Here is a 24,650-nt window from a genome sequence, read left to right on the forward strand (position 1 = left end):
GTGCTGTGTCTCTTAACCACTTGAAAGTACAGTTCAGAATACTCTTAAAAAAAATCCATTCCCGTGAATTTATTGATGTTTATTTTTAGAATGGCCATTTTCATTATTTCAAGAATTAATGAGAAATAAAAATCAGGGATTGAAATAAATTACAAGTGTGAAGAGATTAGTTAAGACTATTTTCCTTCTTTTCCCTGGACAAAAAGTTGTGACTAAAGAAATCCTAGATGATGACTAGAGAAGAAAAGATTGAAACTACTCACATATGAACAGTACTTCAAATATCATAGAATTTTTGTCTTTTCTAAGATGGTTATTGTGTTTTCCAGACCATAAGAATTTGCTAGTGTCACCATTATAGTCTGACTTTAGTCAGAGTGCAGAATATATTTTGAGATACTTCTAGACACCTACCAAGGCTAGTAGTAGGGTGGCAGGTGGATTCTGTCTTCTGTACCTCTCCAGAAATGCACCATCACCATTATCATTCATATTGAGCCTGCTCTCTACCAAACATGGCCCTGAATGTCACATAAACTAACTTATTCATCACTCACAAAGGAAAAAAAATAAAAACCAATATTATTGTCACTTTTTAAAAATTAAAAGTGTCAGTTCTAATTGTGGTGGCTCACACCTGTAATCCCAGCTATACAGGAAGCATAGGGAAGAGGATCATGATTTAAGAGCAGCCTCAAACAAAAACACAAGGGTCTACCAAAAGAATATCTAGAACAAAAATGAACTGGAGATGTGACTCAAGTGATAGAATACATGCTTAGCAAGCATGAGGCCTTGGATTTTAACTTCAGTACTAAAAAGCTAAAATAAAATGAAAGTGAATATTACAAATGGAGATTCAAGAATTTACATACCAAGACAGGATTTAAACCTAGATCTAAATTTGATGATCTGAGCACTTTTAAACACTCTATTGAAGCTGAGCGCCAGTGACTCCTGCCTATAATCTTAGCTACTTAGGAGGCTGAGATCTGAGGATCTCGGCTCAGCCAGGCAGGAAAGTCCCATGAGACTTTTAACTCCAATAAACCACCAGAAAACCAGAAGTGGTGCTGTGGCTCAAGTGGTAGAGTACTAGCTTTGAACTGAAGAGCTCAGGGACAGCACCCAGGCCCAGAGTTCAAGCCCTACAACTGACAAAAAAAAAAACTACCACTTTATTGGCACCAAATATATCGTTGAGTAGCATAGAAAATGACCTCAACTGGCATTAACCTCTAGCAATGCATTCATACAACAATTAAAGACCAACTCTGTCTCAAGAGCACTTGTTTAGGTGACCAGTTTAATTCTTCAATTTGGAATAGATCTTCTCTTTCCCTTTAATCCACTGAGTTAGCTTCACTCTTTTGGTATATAACCTAAAATACAAAATGCATCTTCTATCAGGACTGAAATGAATATATCATGAGTCTCAGCTTCTATTATGCATGACTCCCAAGTCTCATGTTAGAAAACAAATGAATATGTCTTGTTCATCTTTCATAAGGATTCTTCCCAAAAGAGCAATTCTGAGAAAGTAGATAATCAAGACCATTCCCTGACCCACTTCATTTGCCCAAGTACAAAGAATCAGGCCTAAACCAAAGTTATTATTTATTCTATAAGCGGCCAGCTCCTGGGCCCCAAGTACATGCTTATTAGTAATAATTAATATAATACATATTTTATAAAACCTCAAAAGCAAAAAATTCCTTAATTTTTATTTTAACCTCATAGACTCCTCTCCCAAATTACTAAAGCTGATCCAAAACTTTGGCAAAGTATCAGAGTATAAAATTAACCCACAAATAAATAAATAAATAAATATAAACAACCCACAAAAATCAGTAGCTTTTATATATGCCAACAATAAGAAGAGGGAGGCTGAAATTAAAAAAAAAGAAACTCCTTTTGTAATAGCCTCTAAAAAAATAAAAAATCTAGGAATAAACTTAACCAAAGAGGTTAAGAAATCTTATGAGGAGAACTCTAAAAACTTAAAAAAGGAAATTAAAGCAGATGCTCATAGTTTGGGAGAATTAACATTGTGAAAATGGCAATATTGCCCAAAGCTATTTACAAATCTGATGCAATACCTATCAATATCCCAACAACATTCTTTAATGAAATAGAAGAAGCAATCCAAAAATTCATATGGAACAATAGAAAACTCTAAATACCAAAACCAATCCTTAGCAGGAAGAACAGTGCTGGGGGAATATCAATACCAAACTTCAAGCTCTATGATAAAGCTGTATTTATTTAAATTAAAAAAAAAAAAAACAGCTTGGTAATGACACAGGAACAGGACTGAGGACCAATGGAATAGAACTGAAGACCCAGACATGATCCCACAGACCTATGGCCACCTAATCTTTGACAAGGGAGCCAAAATTATCAGATGGAAGAAAAATAGCCTCTTTAACAAATGGTACTGGCAGAACTGGCTATACATATGTAGAAAATTGAAGTTAGATCCTTATATATCACCCTGCACCAGAATCAACTCCAAATGGATCAAAAACCTGGAAGTAAAAGCAGATACCCTGAAAATATTACAGAAAGGGATAGGGGATATGCTAGGGCTCCTTGGCACAGGTCAAAACTTCCTAAATAAAGATCGAAAAACAACAAATCTAAGAAAAGCTAGATAAATGGGATCACATTAAACTACAGAGCTTCTGCATGGCAAAGGACATAGCTAGTAAGATCAATAGAAAACCCACAGATAGGGAGAGGACTTTCACTATCCATACATATGAGACAAGGGTCTCATATCAAAAACAAACCTAGGGCTCAAAAATTAAACCCTCCAATGACAGATCCCCAAAGAAACAATCACCCCATTAATCAGTCTAAAGAATTAAAAAGACACTTCTCTGGAGAGGAAATAAGAATGGCCATAGACACATGAAGAAATGCTCAACTTCTCTAGCCATAAAAGAAATGCAAATCAAAACCACATTGAGATTCCACCTCACCCCAGTTAGAATGGCCATCATCAAGAAAACAAGTAATAACAGATGCTGGAGGGGATGTGGCCAAAAGGGAATGCTACTAGATTGTTGGTGGGGATGTAAACTGGTTCAACCACACTGAAAAGCAGTATGGAGGTTCCTCAAAAGACTACACATAGAACTCCCCAGTGATCCAGCAATTCCACTCCTGGGCATTTATCCAAATGATCACAAGCTAGGCCACAATAAAGCTACCAGCACAGCTATATTCACTGAAGCATTATTTACCATAGATAAGATATGGAACCAACCCAGATGACCCTCAATAGACAAATGGATCAAGAAAATGTGCTGTGTATACACAATGGAATCTTATGCTTCTATAAGAAAGAATGACATCACCTCTTTTGTAAGGAAAAAAATCCAATTAAGCAAAGTAAGCCAGACCCAAAGAAACATAGGTTATGGTTTCCCTCATTTGTAATCATTAGTGTATGCCTAGGATAGTCCTGACAGAGTATCATACTAGATCAATAGCTATGTACATATAACCATGCAAAATGATGCTAATTGAAATGAACTCCAAGACATGCAAACAACAGTATGTTTTTGGTTGTTGACCTCGTTGTCGCCAATGTACTCTATCTAGCTCTTTATTCTTATTTTATTTCATGTTTCTTTTTCCATTGGTTTATCCCTGGCAAGTACTGCCTTTGATCCTGGTACTCTCTGTCTTGTATATACATTTATCTGATTTGTGGAAGGGAAGGGGAATAACAAAATGCTGAAACAAGGACAAAGGATGACCCACTGCAGCAACAATACTCACAAGACACTATGTTGGAAATGAACTTTACAACTTCGGGGGAGGGAAAAGTTGGGGAGGGAAGGGATAGTGGGAGAACAACAAAAGAGTGGGTAACAATGTTCGACAAGAAATGTACTCATGACCTTACTCATGTAACTGTAACCCCTTTGTACAGCATCTTTACAATAAAATTAAAAATATTTAAGTTAATTCTCCAATTTCTTTTATGAGAAGAATTTCTTACATGAGAAGAACCAAACAATCATAGAATTTGAAAGTTAAGGTGACCTTTGAAATTATCTGGTCATTCGTTAATTCATTCAGGATGTCTCTACTGAACACATGGAGACATAGTGAAGTAAAGAAAAAAGACTTAAAATACAGGTCCTTGAGATGTATTGTGCTAAAAAGTAAAAAGTGACCTAAGAAAAACAAAGAAAAAGAAGGGATCAATTGTCATTGATTGAGTGAATGCCACTTGCCAGAACACGTCAAGTACTTTTGTAAGTCCCAATGACTTAGTTAAAGTGGATGCTACTAATTCTATCTTATAGATGGGTTTATATACAATCAAAGATATTAAATGTGTTACCCAAGATCACATGGCTCTTTGGAATTTTATCAGTGTCTCTATACCCTGAGAAATTTCTCAGTGACTTTTAGGAGAGAACATGACCTTGAAAAGACTGTAATCAATGACAATTAGAAATGCTCACAGAGACTCACTGGGGGAACCATTAAGACGATAGGTAAATACATTGAACCAGATTCAGTCATTATTCCTAGGGTTATGGCCTCATTAAACCAAGTGTTTAATGCATTACAAGTAGATCATTTAAAGATCACTTTACAAATCACTGGAGTAAGTGATTACCTTGTAGACAAATACATAGCTATGAGAAAAGAAATCTACCCTAATGTTATACAGTGAATGTATATCTTAGGGTAAGGTACTGATAGTATCATGCATATATTCAAACATGCATATATTCTTTTTGTAAAAGAAAAAGTGTTGGCTAGCTGATGGAGCATCCCTGGGGATGACAAAAACTCTGAATGGCTAAGTAACATCTGTACAAAATTGTTTCATGAGGACTGAGGAGCAGGCCAAAATTCCAGACAGTGACCCTGCGAATAGAGATTCAAGGCTCAGTCCTAACAGTAACTTGGAAGACATATGCATTGACCTGATAGGGGTTAGTTAGAGCCTAGGGGGAAAAAAAACCCGTGATTTGTAGCAGTCTTATGAGACAGAGGTAGGATATGAAGTGTCCCCTCAAAAAGATTGTGTGTTTAAAGCTAGGTCCCTGTTGAGTGATTGATTTCTGAGTGCTCCGACCTAATCAACAGATTAATCACTTGATTATTGGATTCACAATGTAAGGACACTTAGGAAAATTACACCTAGTGGGAATAAGTAAGTTATTAGAGGCAGGCCTTGGAAAGATAGGCCATCCCCTTCTTCCTGTCTCTACTTCTAAGTCCCCCTCAGTTAAGCAGAACCCTCTGTCACATGTCCCCTATACCATACTGCTCACCACAGATCTATAGAAACAGAGCCAGCCAAGTGTGGACTGAAACTATAAGTCAAAATAAATCCATCTCTTTTTTTAAATTGTTATTCTCAGGTCATTGGTCATGGTGATGGGGGAAAAATGCAAATAACATACATGGTCTGCAGGATAGCAGCAGCAGGATTCCTGGTCCCACCCAGGAACTGAATCAGAATCTGCATTTCAATCAGACCCCCGGATGGCACCAGGAGCACATTAAAGTTTAAGAAGGCCTGCAGTAGACTATAGCAGGTGTCGTTTCATTTCCTGGCCAGCTGGTCATGATGGGAACAGAAGTTTGGTTCTACAAGCTTGAAACGTGTGGTGCAGGCAGGAGTGGGGGGTTGTGGGAATTGGTCATAAGGAAGTGTCTAATGAACAATATAGCTCTGTACAATATAGCTCTAAGTGAGTTGGAGGTCTTCCTGGAAGTCTGGAAAGGAAGCGAATGGAACCTTTTTTTAATAAGTTTTTTTTTGTGAAAATACTGTACAGAGAGGTTACAGTTATATGAGCAAGGTAATGAGTACATTTCTTATACATTTCTTATCAAGCAGGAAACTTTTTGATTGGTATAACCACTAGCCAGATCTTCTGAGCAATCCTTACCTATAACTTGGACTTCAGACAAGGGTGCTACTCCAACAAACTTCTCTGGCCCCAAGGAAATTCTGCTCATCTTGGCAACATTTGAAAAGAGCAATGATAGTCCCTCCCATTTTTTTATTTCTTTTTCAGAACAAGCATTTTCCTTTATATTCTTGTCTCCCACCTAGACTGTCAACTCCTACAAGAAATGGGTTCTGCTTTATTCCTCTTTCTCCATACTTCCACATGGTCAAATGAGCTTCTCTCCATGTAAGTACAGCATTAAGAAATGAAGGCACCTGTGCCAACATGGTCTGCTACAAAGCATAATTCCACTACCACCTGCTTTGCTCTAGGCTATGGACAACTATGAATGTTTCCTAATGTTCACCCTGACTTTCTCATCAACTAAAACCCACTCCTTTCATCCAAACTGCTATGAAGACAACTTTCTTACTCTATTTCCACAGCTGAATTTCATTAAGCCAGGCTTTTGGTTAAGTGTTAGGCAGATCCTACTCAAGGTTCTCAATAATTCCCCCAAGTCTGCCCATGGTAAACAGTAATACCAAAAAATGGACCAGAAATTCCAAACTATCTGAATTCCATTGGATACATGGAAATAAAATTTGGAAACAATAACACCAAATATTATAGCTAAAAATCAAGCAAGTCACTATTATTAAAATGGTCATCATTTCCCCCAAACTTTATACCAATATAACCCATTAGGAAGACTGTATATGTATATATATATATATATATATATATATATATATATGCATATATATATATATATACCAAAAAATGTTAAAGTGGTTATATAAGGATGAAAGCTTTGTTTTGCTTCTTTATTCAGTAGCACATAAAAATGGTTAATATTAAGTTAATCCTAGCTTCTACCAAGAACATCATGAGCCAGGATACAATAAAGACACCTGTACAACCATGTTCATTGCCACACTATTCACAATAGTTATGATATGAAAACAGCCCAGATGTCCCACAACAGATGAGTGGATCCAAAGAAGTGTGGTACCTGTACACAACGGAATTTTACCCAGCCATTAGAAAGAATAAAAAATGTTGTTTACAGGGAAATGGATGGAACTAGAACAAAACCAAGCTAGAGAGACAAATGGTGCAGGTTCTCTCAGCTAGGTAGAAATTATAACTAAAATACACTGGGATATATTAAATTTGCAGAATTCTAGATAGCACACACAGTGAGGCCAAAGAAGGATATTCATAGAAGAGAAACACAAGTACCTCAGTGATTCATATTTAGATAAAAAATAAACATAATGAGGACTGGGAAGGTGGCTCAGTGGTAGAGTGCTTGCCTTGCATGCATGAGGCCTTGGGTTCGATTCCTAAGCACCACATAAGCAGAAAAAGCCAGAAGGGGTGCTGTGGCTCAAGTGGTAGGGCGCTAGCCTTGAGCTGAAGAGCTGAGGGACAGCACCCAGGCCCAGAGTTCAGACCCCACAACCAACTATATATATATATATATATATGAGAGAGAGAGAGATGAAATCTAAGATGTGGAAACAAGACACCATTCTTTATTTTCAGTTCTTTTTAGTTTTTGATGACTCTTCCTTCTTTACATTATGTATGATGTATTCAAGTGTATATCTTCAGAAGGGTTGGGGGAAGGATACAGAACTCCAGCAAAAAAGGGTGAAAAAGACAGCAGTGGAGCTCACTGGACACTGATGAGAGTAGAGACAGGAGGGAGGGACTGGGAGATAGTGAGGAAACAGAAGACTCTACATGAAAGGAAATGTACTTATAACCTCACTTGTACAAATTCAATCCCTCTGTACATAACCTCTAAAATCACAATAAAGTATTTTTAAACCATTTTGAAAAAGAAAAGTAAATGGGTAACATTTTTAAAAGATAAAGTTAATCTTAAATAACCAGTATTAATTCATTAGCAGAGGCAAGAAGTTTCATAGACAAAGTCTCCTGTCCCGCTCCATCCTCTACATCAGATTTATATTGTTTATCTAGAGAAATACATGATACCTCTTGCTCAAGAGTTAGTGCTACATCTACTTACACTCAGTCTCTGACCTCAGTGTGGCCTGAACAAACAACTGCTTTGTGGGAGCCTGATGCGAGGTCAAGGCAAAATGGACTTAGGAAAACGGGCCACGTTTTCAATCCAATGCTTACCGGTGGCAAGATTGTCAGCTTTAGAGAGAAAAGTGAACAGGCCTCTAAGCTACTTATCTGCACTCCAGGCAGCGAAACAAATCAAGACACATGTAGAGAAAGCACCTGGGTAGGACAGTTACTTAAATCATTCATTTAAAAAAAAACTCCCCAAGGTGATTTAAAAAAAAAAAAAAAAGCTTCTTAGAATTCCTACAATATTGTAGGACCTTAATAAAAGTTAACTCTATAAATGATAACAATAAATAAAAATAAGAAATTAACATTAATCACTAACAGCTGACTGCTATTGAGTACTTATCAATATCAGAACTGCATTTAGGTCTTTATATTTCATAGCACCACCACCACAAATCTGTGATATGGATTTATTACTTGCTTTTACAAGTACTTCCATAGCACCAGCTATGAGCTGAATATCATTCTACAAATACTTACTCATTTAATCCATAAAATTTACCAGCTACTGCCATCCCTATTTCATAAAAGATGGAACTAAAAGCAGACAGTCTATATCATTTGCCCAAAACCTTATGGGTAGAAGAGTAGGACAGGATCCAGACTAGAACAATATGGTTCTAAGGTTCATACTGTATAAATTTTACATACGATGCTGAATGCAGCAACCCAAGTCCATTCTTTCACTACCTCATTTTGCAGATAAGAAATTAAAGATTGGAAGTGTATAAAGCTATGGGTAGTAGAATTGTGCCTCAAATTGTGATCTGTTAGACAATAACGTGGGTGCTTCAGAAAGCATCATTCCATGACTTAAGATTGTGTCAGATGTTTCAAACACACATTCTCTGCCAACAATATCATATAACAGTCCTTATCATTAGATTTATATTGTAAGGGTGAAAACTGAGATTCAAAATGATAATTGCCTTGTTTCAGGCCACTCAACTCCTAAAAATCTAATTTAGGTCTGTTTTCTTCTGGGACCCATATTCATTCCACCCCAATGTGCTCCTCTCTGAGGACAGTGGCTGGATGTCAGGATCAGAAGGCAAGAGAATGCAGGTGTGCCTGCATGTCCCTGCCATGCTTCCCATGATGTCCCAAGCTGCCAAGTCACCCTCTGTAAACCCATGGAGCCCACTCCATGTTCATGCCTTCACCCTGGAGAGAAAAACAGTGCAGTTGTTCATGCTGAAGCACTTCTCGCTGCCCTAGCCCTTGGCCTGATGCTAGAAAAAGAAGAAAAGCCAAAATGTGCCAAGCAAGTATACTGTGTCCTAATCCAGGCCAATAGTCTCAAAGACTATGTGTACTAAAACAGAGTAATGTTCCCATTTTAAGTAAATCATAGTACACGAATGTCTGAGAATCCGATCTTGAAACTTAAATCACTACAGAAAAAGGATGTGATTTTTGAAAATGATGAACTTTGAAAATTATGTCTCTGCTACTTGTGCAAAGATCCCTAAGATTCCGTGCAAGGACCTTGGAATCCATGACAGGGTTGTAGTGAAACCTTTGTAAGCCAGAGAAACTTTATCTCCATTTATTATAATAATTGGAGCTCATCAAGAGAATTCATTGAAATACAAGAGAATTATTCTAAAACTGGTTTTAAATAATTGAGCTAAATAACCTCCAAAGTACAGCTCAGTCTAAATTTCTATATTTCATGTTGTGCTTTACAAACTGGTAGACCTGAAAATAAACTAAATGAATGGCTGGACAGTTAGTTCGAGATCTTTGACATTTTTGCCAGCACTCAGACTACAGGCTCATTAACAGCTGTGACAGGAGAGGAGACAGATGGCGGGTGAGGCAGATGGGACTTACATTCATGCCCTGCCCTCTTCCCAGGCTCCATACATACTGTATGACTAGTTGTATCAACAGATCATGGGCAGAGTTAATATGTAAACCATCTAGGCCTACACTCTTAAAAGTGTTCCTTATCCATGCCAGTTGTAGGGGGTCTCCTGGAGGATTCTGAGGTCTTAGTGGGTAGAGATACTTCTGGATACAAGAACCCTGGGCCTGAACAGAAATTGTAGCATGTTTATTCCAGGTATACAGATTTTGGCCTTTAAATTTTTAAACTACAATTTAAGGATGTCTTCTTATTAAATGTCTAGGGTTATTAACCAGAAACAGATCTCAAAGTGACAACTTTCCCATAGATTTATAACTATTCATTTTGTCTATATTATAAAAAATGGAATTCTAGATCATTGTTACTGTAGAGAAGATGTAACACTAATGTTTGTGACCTAATTATTTAATTCATTTATTAGATCCAACAGCTCTTTTGTGGAGTTCATATGATTTACTCTACAGAGAGCATGCCATCTAGAAACAGTCTTGGAAAAAGAAGGAAATTCTGTCATTTTCAATAACATGTAAGGAAAGAGAGAACAGATGCTACTAAAAACAGACAGACACAGAAAGTCAAACACTGTATGCTCATCACATATGCAATAAAAGTTAAGCAAAGCGTACAGTCAGGGAGGAGAACGGTAGTGCTCAGGGCTGAGGCTTGAAGACAATAGTGATATAGTTAAGAAGTACAAAATCCAAGGCTGGAGAAATATGACTTCATTTAGTTCTATTCTACCACACAGTTAATATTAGAATACTATACATTTCAAAACGGGTAAGAAAATAAATGTCAATTGTTCCGACTAAATAAAAAGTATTTAAAGTAATGGGTATGCTCACCAATTTAATTATTCCGCACTATAGTCATAAATCATTACATCGCTTTGTTGCAGATTTCAATTTAAAACTCAAACTAAATTACTGAAAATAATGTCTTACAGTCCTCAAACCTTTATATCTTTTAAAATACATATTTTAGCAGTTTTTTTAAAGAAATAAACACTAAAGAACTCCTTGATGTCTTTGTCATTAATCCAGTATATTTCCTGCTTTAAGCCCCACCATGTTAGTCTCAAGCTTCAAGCTTTACATGTTGACCTAAATAATAGTGACTGTCTCAAGGGTTCTTTCATAAATCAGATCTTTGCTCTATATTCCCTCTCCAAGTTGCTTTCCTAGTCTACCAAGCTATTGTCTAAAGAAAATCCTAATTTCCCTGAACAAATTTCTGCACTGATTTTTCCTTTATCTAGAGCAACATGGAGCTGTAGAGAGTACACTCTAGAAAATGTAGGACAGACGTAAAGGTGTTTCAGAACTCAGGCAATCTCTGTCCAGTCTTTGCTCCTGCCATTTCATATGTGTTTATGGGGATAAAATACATGGCTTCCATACACATTCTTTGGTTCACTCGGCAGAGAATTTAATGTCTATTTTACTAGAATTGTTTTTCAAGATAAAATGACAAGACATTGGTAAACTACCTTTCAAAGTACCAACTGTGAACTACTGATTATTATTTTCTTTCTTCAACTCTTTCTTACATCCATGGAAATAAGTAACTTCTCTCAGAGGTACAATGTTGCTGGATACATTTGCATCCTGCCTTTCCTGAGGAGAAGGATTTATCTGTCCTCTTATTTAAACATGGCCTAGTAACATTATTTGTATTGTAAAGTTATATATTAGTCCTGTACACAAACTCATAACAAACACCTCACCAGGAAGTTATAGAGATAACAATTACAAAATCCTTGTCATTGAAAACAAAATATTCACTGTTAAATGATATGTAAAATAAGGCTGTTCACATAAATTCAAAACATTTCTCTTATAGTCTTTAAAAATTCACATAAATTAGCTATGCTGTTCTTGTTAAAGTAAAATCAACTCTACCTTCTCAGATATTGAGAACGATGAGAAAATAGGAAAAGTTAGGGAAGTTAGGATAGAAATAAAAAAATTTAAAAGAAAAACAACCTAAAATGAAAGTAATCAATGAAATAATTTACAGAGACAAATAAAGAAAGATGGTTTGTTCTGTTTATGATCACTAAGACCTAAAAATAAAACCAAATAAAAATATTTATTAGGTAACAAGAGCTTAGAATTGTACAGTTAAATTCTGTATTAAGTCTAACAGGTATCGTTCTGAACCTCCTGGAGTTAAAAACATCTAAATGTTTGTGAACATTAAGATTTAAGAAAAAGTAGCATGGTGCCAGTATTTCATGACTGTAATCCTAACTACCCAAGGAGCTCATATCTGAAGATCACAGTTCAAGGCCAGCCAAGGCAGAAAAGTCCATTAGACCCTTAGGTCCAATTGACCAGAAAATAGCTTGAAGTGGAGGTGTGGCTCAAGTGTTAGAGTACCAGCATTGAACACACAAAAAAAACAAGTGAAAGTGTGAGAACCTGAGTTTAACCTCCACTATCTGTACTACTACTACTACTACTAATAATAATAATAATAATATAAACAATAGCAGTAGTAGTAGTAGTAGTGCTTCATTTAGTTGTAGTTGGTCAATAACAATCATATGTATAGCACACTTGCTACACCGTTTACTAAAAAGAAGGAATACTGTTCCCAAGTAAGAGCCATAAGCTTCATTTTTTATTTGATTGAATTCTTATTTCTATGGCTCACAAATAACTAATGTATCTGTATAATTATTCAGTGAACATTTCCCCTGCCATTCAATATATCATGTGACCAGAATCTCAATCCCAAGGTTATGAGTGTCATCCAAAGTTTTTTTGTTTTGTTTTGTTTTAGTGTAGGGTGTGTGTGTGTGTGTGTGTGTGTGTGTGTGTGTGTGTGTGTGTGTGTGTGTGTGTGTGTGTGTGTGTGTGTGTGTGTGTGTGTGTGTGTGTGTGTGTGTGTGTGTGTGTGTGTGTGTGTGTGTGTGTGTGTGTGTGTGTGTGTGTGTGTGTGTGTGCTGATCCTGAGGCTTGAACTCAGGGTCTGGGCCCTGTCCCTGAGCTTTTTTTGCTAGTGCTAGTGCTCTATTATTTGAGTCACAACTCCACTTTCTGGCTCTTTTGGTGATTAGAGATAAAGCATTATTCACCATATCTAAGATATGGAACCAAGAAAATGTGGTATATATACACAATGGAATTCTATGCCTCCATCAGAAGGTGAGATCACCCCATTTGTTAGGAAATGGAAAGCTTGGAAAAATTATATTAAGTGAAGTAAGCCAGGCCCAATGAAACATAGGTCCCATGGTTTCCCTAGTTTGCAATGACTAGTACATGTGTAGGACAAGCAGAGAAGGTCAAAGGCTATGTACATATGACTATATAAGATGATGTTAAGCAAAATGAACCCCAGGACAGAGACACAAGGGGTTTTTTCTTTCTTGATATTGTTTTTATTTTTTTTGTTTGTTTTTTTGTTTTGGTCGGTCATGGGGCTTGAACTCTGGGCCTGGGCGCTGTCCCTCAGCTCTCCAGCTCAAAGCGAGCGCTCTACCACTTGAGCCACAGCGCCACTTCTGGTTTTCTGGTGGTTTTTTATTGGAGATAGGAGTCTCACGTTCTCTCCTGCCCGGGCTGGCTTTGAACCGTGATCCTCAGATCTCAGCCTCCTGAGTAGCTAGGATTACAGGCGTGAGCCACCAGCGCCCGGCTTCTTGATACTGTTTTTAATGTACTTAATATGCACTATGTGATTCTTTTGTTTCTTTTGTATGTTCTCCCACTGTATAACCCCTGTTTTCCCTGTATTTGATTCCAGTGCCTTGCATCTTGTATATATATTTTTGTAATTTGAGGAAGGGAAAGGAGAGAACAGAAAGCTTAAATGGGGATGCAGGTTGGCCCATTGTGACAATGAGATGTACAGGACACTATACTGAAAACAAAGTTTACAATGTTGGGGGTGGGGGGAGTTAGGGAGGTGGGGAGGGAAGGGATGGTAGGGGAAAAACAAAGGAGGAGGTAACAATGCTCAATAGGAAATGTACTCATTACCCTACTCATGTAACTGTAACCCCTCTGTACAGTTTTTTTTTTGTTTTTTTTGTTTTTTTTTGTCGGTCATGGGGCTTGAACTCCAGGCCTGGGCGCTGTCCCTCAGCTCTTCAGCTCAAGGCGAGCGCTCTACCACTTGAGCTACAGCGCCACTTCCGGTTTTCTGGTGGTTTATTGGAGATAGGAGTCTCATGGTCTCTCCTGCCCGGGCTGGCTTTGAACCGCGATCCTCAGATCTCAGCCTCCTGAGTAGCTAGGATTACAGGCGTGAGCCACCAGCGCCCGGCTCCCTCTGTACAGTTTTATATATATATATATATATATATATATATATATGAGAATCTCAGGAATGTTCCTGCAGGGGCTGGCTTTGAACCACAATACTCAGATTTCAGTCTCCTGAGAAGCTAGTATTACAGGTGTAGCCTATGGTTTTTTTTCATAAACTCTTCTAGAAGAGTTGTATATTTATAGAAAATTTGCAAAGACAATACAGAATCCTCTATACTAGACACCCAGTTCTCTCTCCTATTGATACCTTACATTATTGGTATGATATATTATCACATTGATAAACTCATATTAATATAGTGTTATTAACTAGAGTCCATAGTTTATTCACACTTCCTTAGTTTTACCTAGTATCTTTTTCTGTTACAAATTGTTATTGAGCACACTATATATTAGCTAAGTTATTATATCCCCTTTGGCTATCTCTGGCTATACTAGTTCAGATTTGCTGTTTTGTTTTGTTTTTTTTTTTTCCTTTTTTTATTGTGAAAATACCGTACAGAGGGGTTACAATTAGATGGGCAAGATAATGAGTACATTTCTTACCAAGCATTGTAGCCTCCTCCTTTGTTTCCCTTTCCCATCTCTTCCCATCCTCCCCCCCCCCCCCGCTGCCCACCACCAAAGTTGTAAAGTTCGTTTTTACACGTAATGACTTGTACTTCTCATTGTTGCAATGGATCCACCTGTATCCCTATTTAAATGATTTGTTTTTTCCCTTCCCCTCCACAAATTATACCAACATCAAATACAGTGAAAACAGGGGTTACACCGTGGGGGAGGGACACACAAAGCAACAAAGAAATCATCTTATAAATATGTTAGAAACAATCGCAAGAAAGAAAAACCATTTGAGTCCTTATCTTAGGGCTCATTTTACCTAACATCAACTTATCTGATCTTTTCTGCTTGTCCCAGACATATACTAGTTATTCCAAATAAGGGAAACCATGGGACCTATGTTTTTTGGGCCTGGCTTACTTCACTTCATATAATGTTTTTCCAAGTCTTTCCATTTCCTAACAAATGGGGCAATGCCATTCTTTCTGATGGAGGCATAGAATTCCATTGTGTATAGATACCACATTTTCTTGTTCCATTCCTCGACTGAGGGGCATCTGCATTGGCAGTTCGGAGGAGTAATGGTTAGGTGTTTTACATCAGTTGGAACTTGTGGAATGTTTGTCATGATATATGTATGTTGTGAATTTGGGGGAGAAGACCATAGAGATAAGCTGAAATTCTCATTTCATTCCATCAAGGATGTGTGCTACCTATACAACATCACTGTGGATACCAATCTTCTATCCATCTACCTGGCTGAAGTTCTGTATGCCAGGGTACTCCAACCTATTCCTCTTTTCCTATGTCCATACTCTTTAAAAAGCAATCTTTTTCACCACTATTTTTCATTTTCATTTCACCATTGTTTTTCATCTTCCAAATACTCTGCAGAAAGTATTTGGAATTCTACATTAGAAATAATTTTTCCACTTGTCTGTTTACTGAATCATTTATGTATATCAATGTGAATGTATAGGTTACCATTTTATTCTTTGGGCTATAATTCAATAGAATATTTATTCAATATTTTTAACTAAAATTATTCCAGCTTTATGTTGTGCAAATTTTTCACTTGGCTCTTTTGGCAAACTCCAATCATGAATAGTTTTTTTTTAATTTTCATTTTGCTTTGTTCTGAACTTTTACTTACACTCTGGTCTACCTGACTGTACAGACTTGTCTTAAATCTTTTCCAAACGAGTTCTAAAACAAAACACTTTGCCACTGTGTGCCAGTTGCTCATGCCTGTAATCCTAGCTACTCTGGAAACTGAGATCTGAGGATTATAGTAGGAAGCCAGCCTGGGCAAGAAAGTCCATGAGACTCTTCTCCCCAATTAATATGAAAACAAAATTTTAAAAGTCAGAAGTGGAGCTGTGGCCTCAAGTGTTAGAGTACCAATCTTGAGCAAAAAAGCTCAGGGACAGTGCCCAGGCTCTGAGTTCAAACCCTAGATAGCACCAAAGAAAATAAAAAACCCACATTTCTTCAAGATAATTTTTTAAACTGGAGAATGATATTACAAACTAAGGTGTGGGTTATAGGTGTTCTTCTGTTGATTTTAGGATATTGTTGCTTCAGAAGTGTGTGTACATTGTGTTTGTAAGACTGTGTGTATGTGTAATAATCAGTATATGGACAGAATATAGAACTATTTTATATGTAACCATATATAACACAACTAAAATATGAATTCATACTGATGTTTTAAACGTAAATATATTATTACCACAAAGATTATTATAGTCTCTGTCCTATGCTTACTTGTAACTTCCCATTTAATAATTCACATTCATTATACATGTATAGTACCTTTTCAGAACTGTTAACCCATATACATATACCCATATAAACAACTTTATCACCTAGAATGAAGTGTCTATATAGAGTTCAATTTGCCTTTTGTCCCATAACTTCCATTCATTCCCAAGATTACTAAAGTCATCGCATTTTTTTCTTTCTTTCTTTCTTTCTTTCTTTTTTTTTTTTTTTTTTTTTTTTTTTTTTTTTTTTTTTTTTGGTCTGGTCATGGGCCTGAACTCTGGGCCTGGGCTCTGTCCCTCAGCTCTTCAGCCCAAGGCTAGCGCTCTACCACTTGAGCCACAGTGCCACTTCTAGCTTTTTTTTTTCTGCTTATGTGGTACTGAGGAATCAAACCCAGGGCCTCATGCATGCAAGGCAAGCGCTCTACCACTGAGCCATCTTCCCAGCCCCAGTCATTACATTTTCTTTGCCACTTTGTGAAGTTGATTTTTCACACATTTGTGCTACAGTTCAGAAATTCTGTTAAATTCTGCATTCCATTCAGAGATCCCCTAACCTCTAAAGTGATTATTTTTTAATACGCATACTTTTCTTTTTTTACTCTTTGTGCTGCAAGATTACATAGCTGGGCACTTGTAGCTCACGCCTGTAATCCTACTTACTCAAGAGGCTGAGATCTGAGGATCATGCTTAAAAGCTAGCCCAGCTAGGAAAATCCATGAGGTTCTTATCTCCAATTAACCACCAGAAAGTGGAAGTGATGCTGTGGAGCAAAGTGGTAGGACGTTAGCCTTGAGCAAAAAGAACTCAGGACAGCTCCCAGGCCCCAAGTTCAAGCCCCACAACTGAAAAAAGAAAAGAAAAAGGATCACGAGTCTTTTCCTGTAGAAGCATACCCAGTAGTTCAAATGCCTGGAAAATATTATCTGCTTTTAATCTATTTAATATTCCCTTAACACTTAAGGCTCTGAAAATCATCAATCTCTGTCATCTTTTTGCCATCTTTTACAGAATATGATATAAATGGAATTATACAGTGTGTAGCCTTTTTAAGCTGTTCTTTTTCACTTAGTAATGTGAGTTTTAAGAATTTTTGGTGAATTTCAAGTAGCTTAATAGTTTGTTTACCATACCTGAGTATTATTCCATTATATAAATGTGCCCTAGTTTATTAATCCATTCATCTACTGACCAAGATCTTGGTTGCTCTTCATTTTGGCAGCTATGGATAAAGCAGCTAAATAAATGTGCTCTGTGTGTGTGTGTGTGTGTGTGTGTGTGTGTGTGTGTGTGTGTGTGTGTGTGTGTGTGTGTGTGTGTGTATGTTTGCCAGTAATGGGGCTTGAACTCAGGGCCTGGACACTATGCCGGAGATTTTGTGCTCAAAGCTCTCTACCATTTGAGCCACAGCTCCACCTCGGCATTCTGATGGTTAACTGAAGATAAGAGTCTCACAGATTTTCCTGCCCAAGTTGGCTTCAACTTCAATCCTCAGATCTCAGCCTCCTAAATAGCTAGGGTTACAGGCATAAGACTCTGGCACCTGGCTTAAATAACTGTTTTAGTGCAGGGAATTGTTTTGTAAAATATGTTTCAAATGAATTGAATAATACTAGGAGGGCAATTGCTACATGAAATGATAAAACTATATTTAGATTATTAGTAAGAAACTGCCAAACTTTCTTCTAAAACATATTCTTTCTACTATAATATATTCCTACCTGCCACAAATAAGAGTTACTACTGCTATTCATCCCCTCTAGGAACTATTATTGAGTAATTTTTAAATTCTAGACATTTCATATGATAAATTATACAGGACTCTAGACCTTCATACAGTGTGACCAAAGGAGGATATTCTTAGGAAAGGATCTCAAAGGCTCAATAGCTATGGGCATGTGGTCATATAAAATGATGTTTATTGAAATGAACTCCAAGAAATGGAAATAAGAGGTTTTCTGTTGCTTCTTTTTGTTGTTGTTGTTTCTCTTTTGTAGCGGGTTTTTATTCTGTACATTTTGTCTTGCATGTAAGTTTATGTTTGGGGAAGATAAAGGGGTGCACAAAAGTGGTGGCACAATGGGTAAAGAAATGCAGTAGTGATACTCACTACACACTGTTGAAAATGAACTATACAACTTGGGGAGGGGGGAGAGGGAAAAACTGGGAGGAAACAGGGGAAGAGGTAACACCATTCAAAAAGAAATATACTCATTACCTGACTTATGTAACTGTAATCCCTTTGTGCATCACCTTTACAATAACAATAAAAATAAATAAATAAATTTTAATTAGCCATTTCAGTTTGTGTATAGTGGTATCATGCAGTCTTTATTCACCTTCCCCTAGTGATAAGTTATAGTGACCATTTTTCTATGCTTCTTTGCCATTTGTACACCTTCTTTGAAAGTAATATTATCTGTTAATGTCACTTACAAATTTATTATTGGATTTTGTTTATTGTTGCATGCTCTCTGTTTATATTCGAAATATTTTTATCAGATACTTTTTTTATATTTGCCTAGTATATGATTTATTTCTTCATTCTCTTCATAGTGTCTTTTGCAGAGCAGAAGCTTTTTGTTTTAATAAAATTTAATATCAACTTTTTCTTTCATGGATCATCCTCTTGATATTATATCTAAACTTCAAAGGTCATATTTCTAAATCTAAGAACATATAGATTTCCTCCTACTTGCTTCTAGAAATTTAATAGTTTGTATTTTGTATTTATATACCATGTAAAACATAATATACTACAATGTGTAATCCATTTTGAGTACATTTTTCTAAGGTTTATATCAAGATTCATTCTTTTCATACAAATGTCCAATTTTTCATGCATCATTTATTTGAAAGACTATCTTTTCTCAAAAGTTTTATGCTAGAAATTCAACAATAAATATATTATTCATCCCACCCTTTTAACATAAATAGTAACATATTATTCTCATCCTTCTATACTTCTCTTTTCACTTAATGTAACAAGAAATCTTTCTTAGAGACAGGGCTTCTTTTTATTCTTACTGTTTTCAATTTGATACACATACTCCCACTCAAAATTTAAATCACTTATTTCTTCCTAGCACAAATCTAGATTACAACAAGATCTTTATCTTGTCGAGCCCAAATGCCTAAGGCTTATATAATCTTACATCATAGGAAGGCAAGATTGAAAATCATATGTAAGGGAAGACACTGTTACAATAAGTAAGAAGCAAGAAAGAAGTAATATAAAAACACCTGGCTCACACCTATAATCCTAGCCACACAGGAGGCTGAGATTTGAGGATAGTGGTTCAAAGCCAGTCCAGGCAAGAAAGCCCATGAGACTCTTGTCTCCAATTAACCACCAGAAAACCAGAAGTAGACCTAGTAGAGCTCTACCACAAAGTGGTAGAGCACTAGCCTTGAGCAAAAGAGCTCATGCTGAGTTCAAACCCCACAACTAACAAAAACAAACAAACATGGTTGTCTCCAAGGAACTTACATGCCACTTGGCATGGTAAAATAAAAACATATGGAAAAGTAGACAGTACAGTCCTGACCCTTAAAGACAAGAATTGAAATCCACTCTGGAATGGTAATGCAGGAAAGGTACATAATAAAATTAAATGTGGAGGATGATTTGGATTGGAAAGAGATGGATGAGGAAAGTGATTCAGGAAAGTAAAGCAAAGACATGAGGGAAGAAATGTGTCTGGTATAGTGAGGGATCTCTGAGTCACCTGTTAGCAGCATTTAAGTGGAAGAATCACACTAGGGATAGATGTCAAATGGGAGAAGTTTTGACTCAGGGCAAACTGAAAGGTCACAGAGGGAACATAGGAAGAAAGCACCTAGATTTTTCTAGCACAGAGCTTAGACTACAGAATTTTTCAAGAGTAAGCATTTGCATTAGATACGTGCAAGTGACTGGTAGGGAGCCAGACCACCTCTAAACCACACCTGAAACATAAAACCCAGAGAGAAATTAAACCAACCACCCACAACATTCCAGTGATGATTCCCAACAGAAGCAAAAGTAGGGTGGAAGAGGTTCTGACTCAGAAAAATTGAGAATATGGAGTGGGATGTCAGGAAGCAGCAAGGGGTTCAGTGGTTGGTGTCCCCACCCTGCTGAAGCAGAAAAGTGAGAAGCTAAAGAAATATTACCGTGAGAGTCCTGAGGGATTGTAGCCTCATTTTCTCTGGCTTCAGCAAGTCCCAGTACCTGAGGATCACTGTAGAAACAGTGCCAATCCAAGCCTATGGATGACAGAATTCTCACCATCCAGGAGCTATCTGGTAGCTTTAAAGGCTTGATGCTAGGAGGAACTGAGATCAGATCTCCAAAGAGCACAAAGCCTGGAGCATACACGAAATCCCCTACTCCCATCCTATTCACTGGGAAACAATATGCTATTTGAGATTTAAGAGAACTGAGACCAGCAGACAGAACCTAAGTCCTTCAGTTCTCTGCTCTTGGTACAGCATTCAGTGTACCACCCTCCTTCCACGGCCACTACCAGTTACATTAAGAGCACACTCCAAAAGACATAAACAGGGAATCCTGTGAAACAGGTGGGATCTTGTCTGCCTTTAAGGTGGAAGCTTTAAAGAAGCTTCTTAGAGCACCAATCCATACACAAGAATAGCAGATGATTCTCATCCACAGCCCTGATGTCCTAAGGATAGACAAAAGTATGCTATCCTCCCCACATTCCAGATTAATTTAATACAGACAGAGAAATCTTGAAAAAGAATCAAACTGAAACTCTACAAAGGCAAATTTTAATAGATCCAATGAAAACTTCTATTGTAAGTCTCTACAGTAGAGTAGTTTATATCAGGGGTCTAGGACAAAGTAGACACATTAGAACAGCCTAATTTGAGAGAGAGAAAAAAGGAAAGAACAAAAAAATAAGTACAAGTGGACTATGCAAAATATCTAGGACACCAGACATAAAAGAAGGAATAGAGGTTTAAGCTAAAGGGATAGAAAATATGTTCAAAAAGTAATAAGAGAAAACTTCCCAAACCTGGGGGGGGGGGGGGGGGAGAATGTTATATAACTACAGGAAGCTTTGGGGAAAAACCAACAGGCCAGACTAGAAAAGAATAACTCGGAGAGTTCCGGGAAGATGGCAGAGGAGAAGCTGGAATCTGAACAAGCTCTCGCATAGAAAGCAGTTTTAGAGTTCTAGTGAACAGTCCTAAGCCAGAGAATCACACCAAGTGTGCCATCACAGGACAGAGAGTTAGACAAGAGAGGGGAAGCCAAGGAAACACATCAGCTGCCCCTACGGCTGCAGGGTCGCGGCGGCGACCACTGCCGCGGGGTCATACCTGAGACACAGAGAGTCCGGGACGAAGGAGCCAGACGCAGCGGACGAGCGGATTCTACTCAACACCAACAAGAACCGACAAGGAGCAGAAATCTTCATCCTGCTGTTTGCAGACCAGAGACGACCCAGGATCCAAGACTCGGCGTGAGTACAAGCCCGACATCCTCACTCCTTCTCAGGAAGCAGAGGAGGGAAGGCTACCCCTCCCCCCCCAGCACCGGTGATCTCCATCTTGGATACCCACAAAGCTCGGAGGAGCTGCTAGCTCCAGCTCAGGCCTTGGAATAAAACGAGTCATTTAGCAGGTCACAAGAACTTAACGGCGAAGTGACCTGCCAGACTCAGCACCATCCAGGGAAAAGTCACCCAGCTCAGGCGCCAGCCATTGGAGTGCCTTGCCTCACTGGGTAACCAGAGCCAGAGGCTGCCCCTCCCTCTGGCAGCCACCACAATCAATTGAAAAACAGAAACCCTGAGAATGGCTCCAGGCTGGGCGCTGTGAGCTTTATCACAAAATAGCCCCAGGGAAAAGCTACTGTTTGTTGAAAGGCCTCAACTCTACCCAGAACCCAGCCCCATCACCACATCCCCCTCTTTTGTGATTCTCAAAGCAGATCACCCTCCCAGAAAACTAACCTGGGAGGGGGATGTCAAAATCTTGGGTAAAGCAGAGCATTTTTCTGCCTCTTCCAACCAACCGACTTAAGAAACCAATCAATCCACAGGACCTCAAGCTGACCAGAGACTCCAACAAGAGACTGGTTAGAGACAAAAGGGAGATACAGGATTCTTCCCACTCCTCCCCCCCCCAAAAAAAAAATCAAAAGACTTTTTTTTCTTTTTTTTTTTCTTCTTCTTCTTTTCTTTTTTTGCTTGTTTTTTGTTTTTTGTTACCATATATATATATATATATATATATATATATATATATATATATTTTCCCTTCTAAAACTTTTATTAATCTTAAATTTTTGCCTCTTCTGAAAAAATAATTGTTTTCCAGTAACTTTTTTTTTCTCATCTTATAATTTTTATTTTAGGAATATGTGAATGAGCGTTTTCCTTTCTTTTCTTGTCTTCTTTCTCTTTTTCTTTCTTTCTTAATTATCTTTTTGTTTTTTGTCTAGCTCTACTGAACTTCTGATCTTTTCTTCTCCCTTTCCCATCCTTAAAGTTTTTCACATCTCCTCTATGTCCCTCCCCTTCTCGGAACATATTCACATCCCTCTCTAAATAGACGGTCTTTTAACTTCTATAATAACATTAATTTTTACGTTTCTATTTTTTTTCTGGTCTCTCTCTCTCTCTACTTGCATCCTACCCAACCCATTTCCTGCATTGTGATTAGGACATAGTTAACTCTCCCTGTGCCTCCCCACACCAATCTATTCCTATTTTTTACCCACATCTCTCCCTAATCCTAATAATTTCTGGTTTTCCAAATTCTTTTCTGCGGTTCGAAGTACTTTAACATACAGTTGTTTGATGTTGAATAGATGTATCTGTTGAACTAGATTGTATCTGTAGACTATTGACTGTACAAACGCAAACTTTGGTTGAGGGTTGCCTTAAGATAGTGTTCTAGCATAAAACTGGTGCAATCTTCATCTCAAATGGGCCGAGTAAGCCGGAAAAACACAAGATAAATGGCAAATTCGGGTATCTCAATTCCCAATCTTGATAATCAGGAATTAGAACAGAAAAAGAATAATCCAGAGGAGAGTTCCCAAATAGCTCTACAAACACTAATAGCAAACATGATAAATGAGAAGTTTGACAATGTACAAAGGACTCTGTATGAGCGTGATAGGGAGAGAGAGGAGGCATCCCAGAAGTTTATACAGGAATATCATAAGCGTGAGGAAGCTACTCAAAAACTGATACAGGATTTGCGTGAACAAATTGAGAATGCTCAAAGAGAAAGGGAGGAATGGCGTGAGCAGGCAGAGAACACTCAAAGAGAACTGCAGGATTCCCACGAACGGGAAGAAAGAGAACTGCAGGAATCCCACAGACGGGAGGAAGCTAATCAAAGAGTAATTAAGGAGGGGCTGGGAAGATAGCTCAGCGGTAGAGTGCATGCCTTGCAAGCATGAGGCCCTGGGTTCGATTCCTCAGCACCACATAAACAGAAAAAGCTGGAAGTGGCGCTGTGGCTCCAGTGGTAGAGCGCTAGCCTTGAGCTGAAGAGCTGAGGGACAGCGCCCAGACCCAGAGTTCAGGCCCCATGGCCGGCAAAAAAAAAAAAAAAAAAAAAAGAGTAATTAAGGAATTGAGAGACCAGGTAGAGAATACACAAAGATCACTAAAGGCATTCATGGAATCCATTAACAAAGAGCTGAAGGAAGTCAGGGAGACCACAAAGGGAATGCTGAATGGAACCCAACAGAAGGAATGGGAGTCCAAAGAAACCATAACCAATCAACTAAGTGATCTGAGAACAAACACTGAACACCAAATTAAGGAAGTAAAGAAATTCATACAAGACCTAAAACAGAGCTTCAACAAAGAACTTGAAGCCATCAAAGCTGACCAAATAGAAGGAAAAGAGATAAAAAAACAAAGTAGAGAGTCTTGACAGCAGGTTAGACCATGCAGAAGATCGAATCTCAGGGATTGAAGACAGCCTAGATATTATAGAGAAAGAACATACAACCATCCAAGACAAGTCCAAGAAATATGATAGGTCTATCCAACACCTGGAAGACACCATCAGAAGGCCCAATCTAAGGATAATGGGTGTAGAGGAGCACCTAGAAACAGAAGTTAATGGTCTAGGAAATTTGTTTAA

The 24,650-nt window shown here is 37.8% G+C and overlaps 1 protein-coding gene across 2 annotated transcripts in view; it reads right to left on the reverse strand.

Moving 5' to 3' along the window:
• The window catches only part of Nell1 (neural EGFL like 1), an 824,312-nt gene that overhangs the window by 673,420 nt on the left and 126,242 nt on the right, over positions 1 to 24,650 (reverse strand). The window lies entirely within an intron of this gene.

The sequence above is a fragment of the Dipodomys merriami genome, unplaced genomic scaffold (genome assembly GCF_024711535.1).
Source record: "Dipodomys merriami isolate MVZ:Mamm:240054 unplaced genomic scaffold, mDipMer1.0.p SCAF_21, whole genome shotgun sequence".
Taxonomy (NCBI): domain Eukaryota; kingdom Metazoa; phylum Chordata; class Mammalia; order Rodentia; family Heteromyidae; genus Dipodomys; species Dipodomys merriami.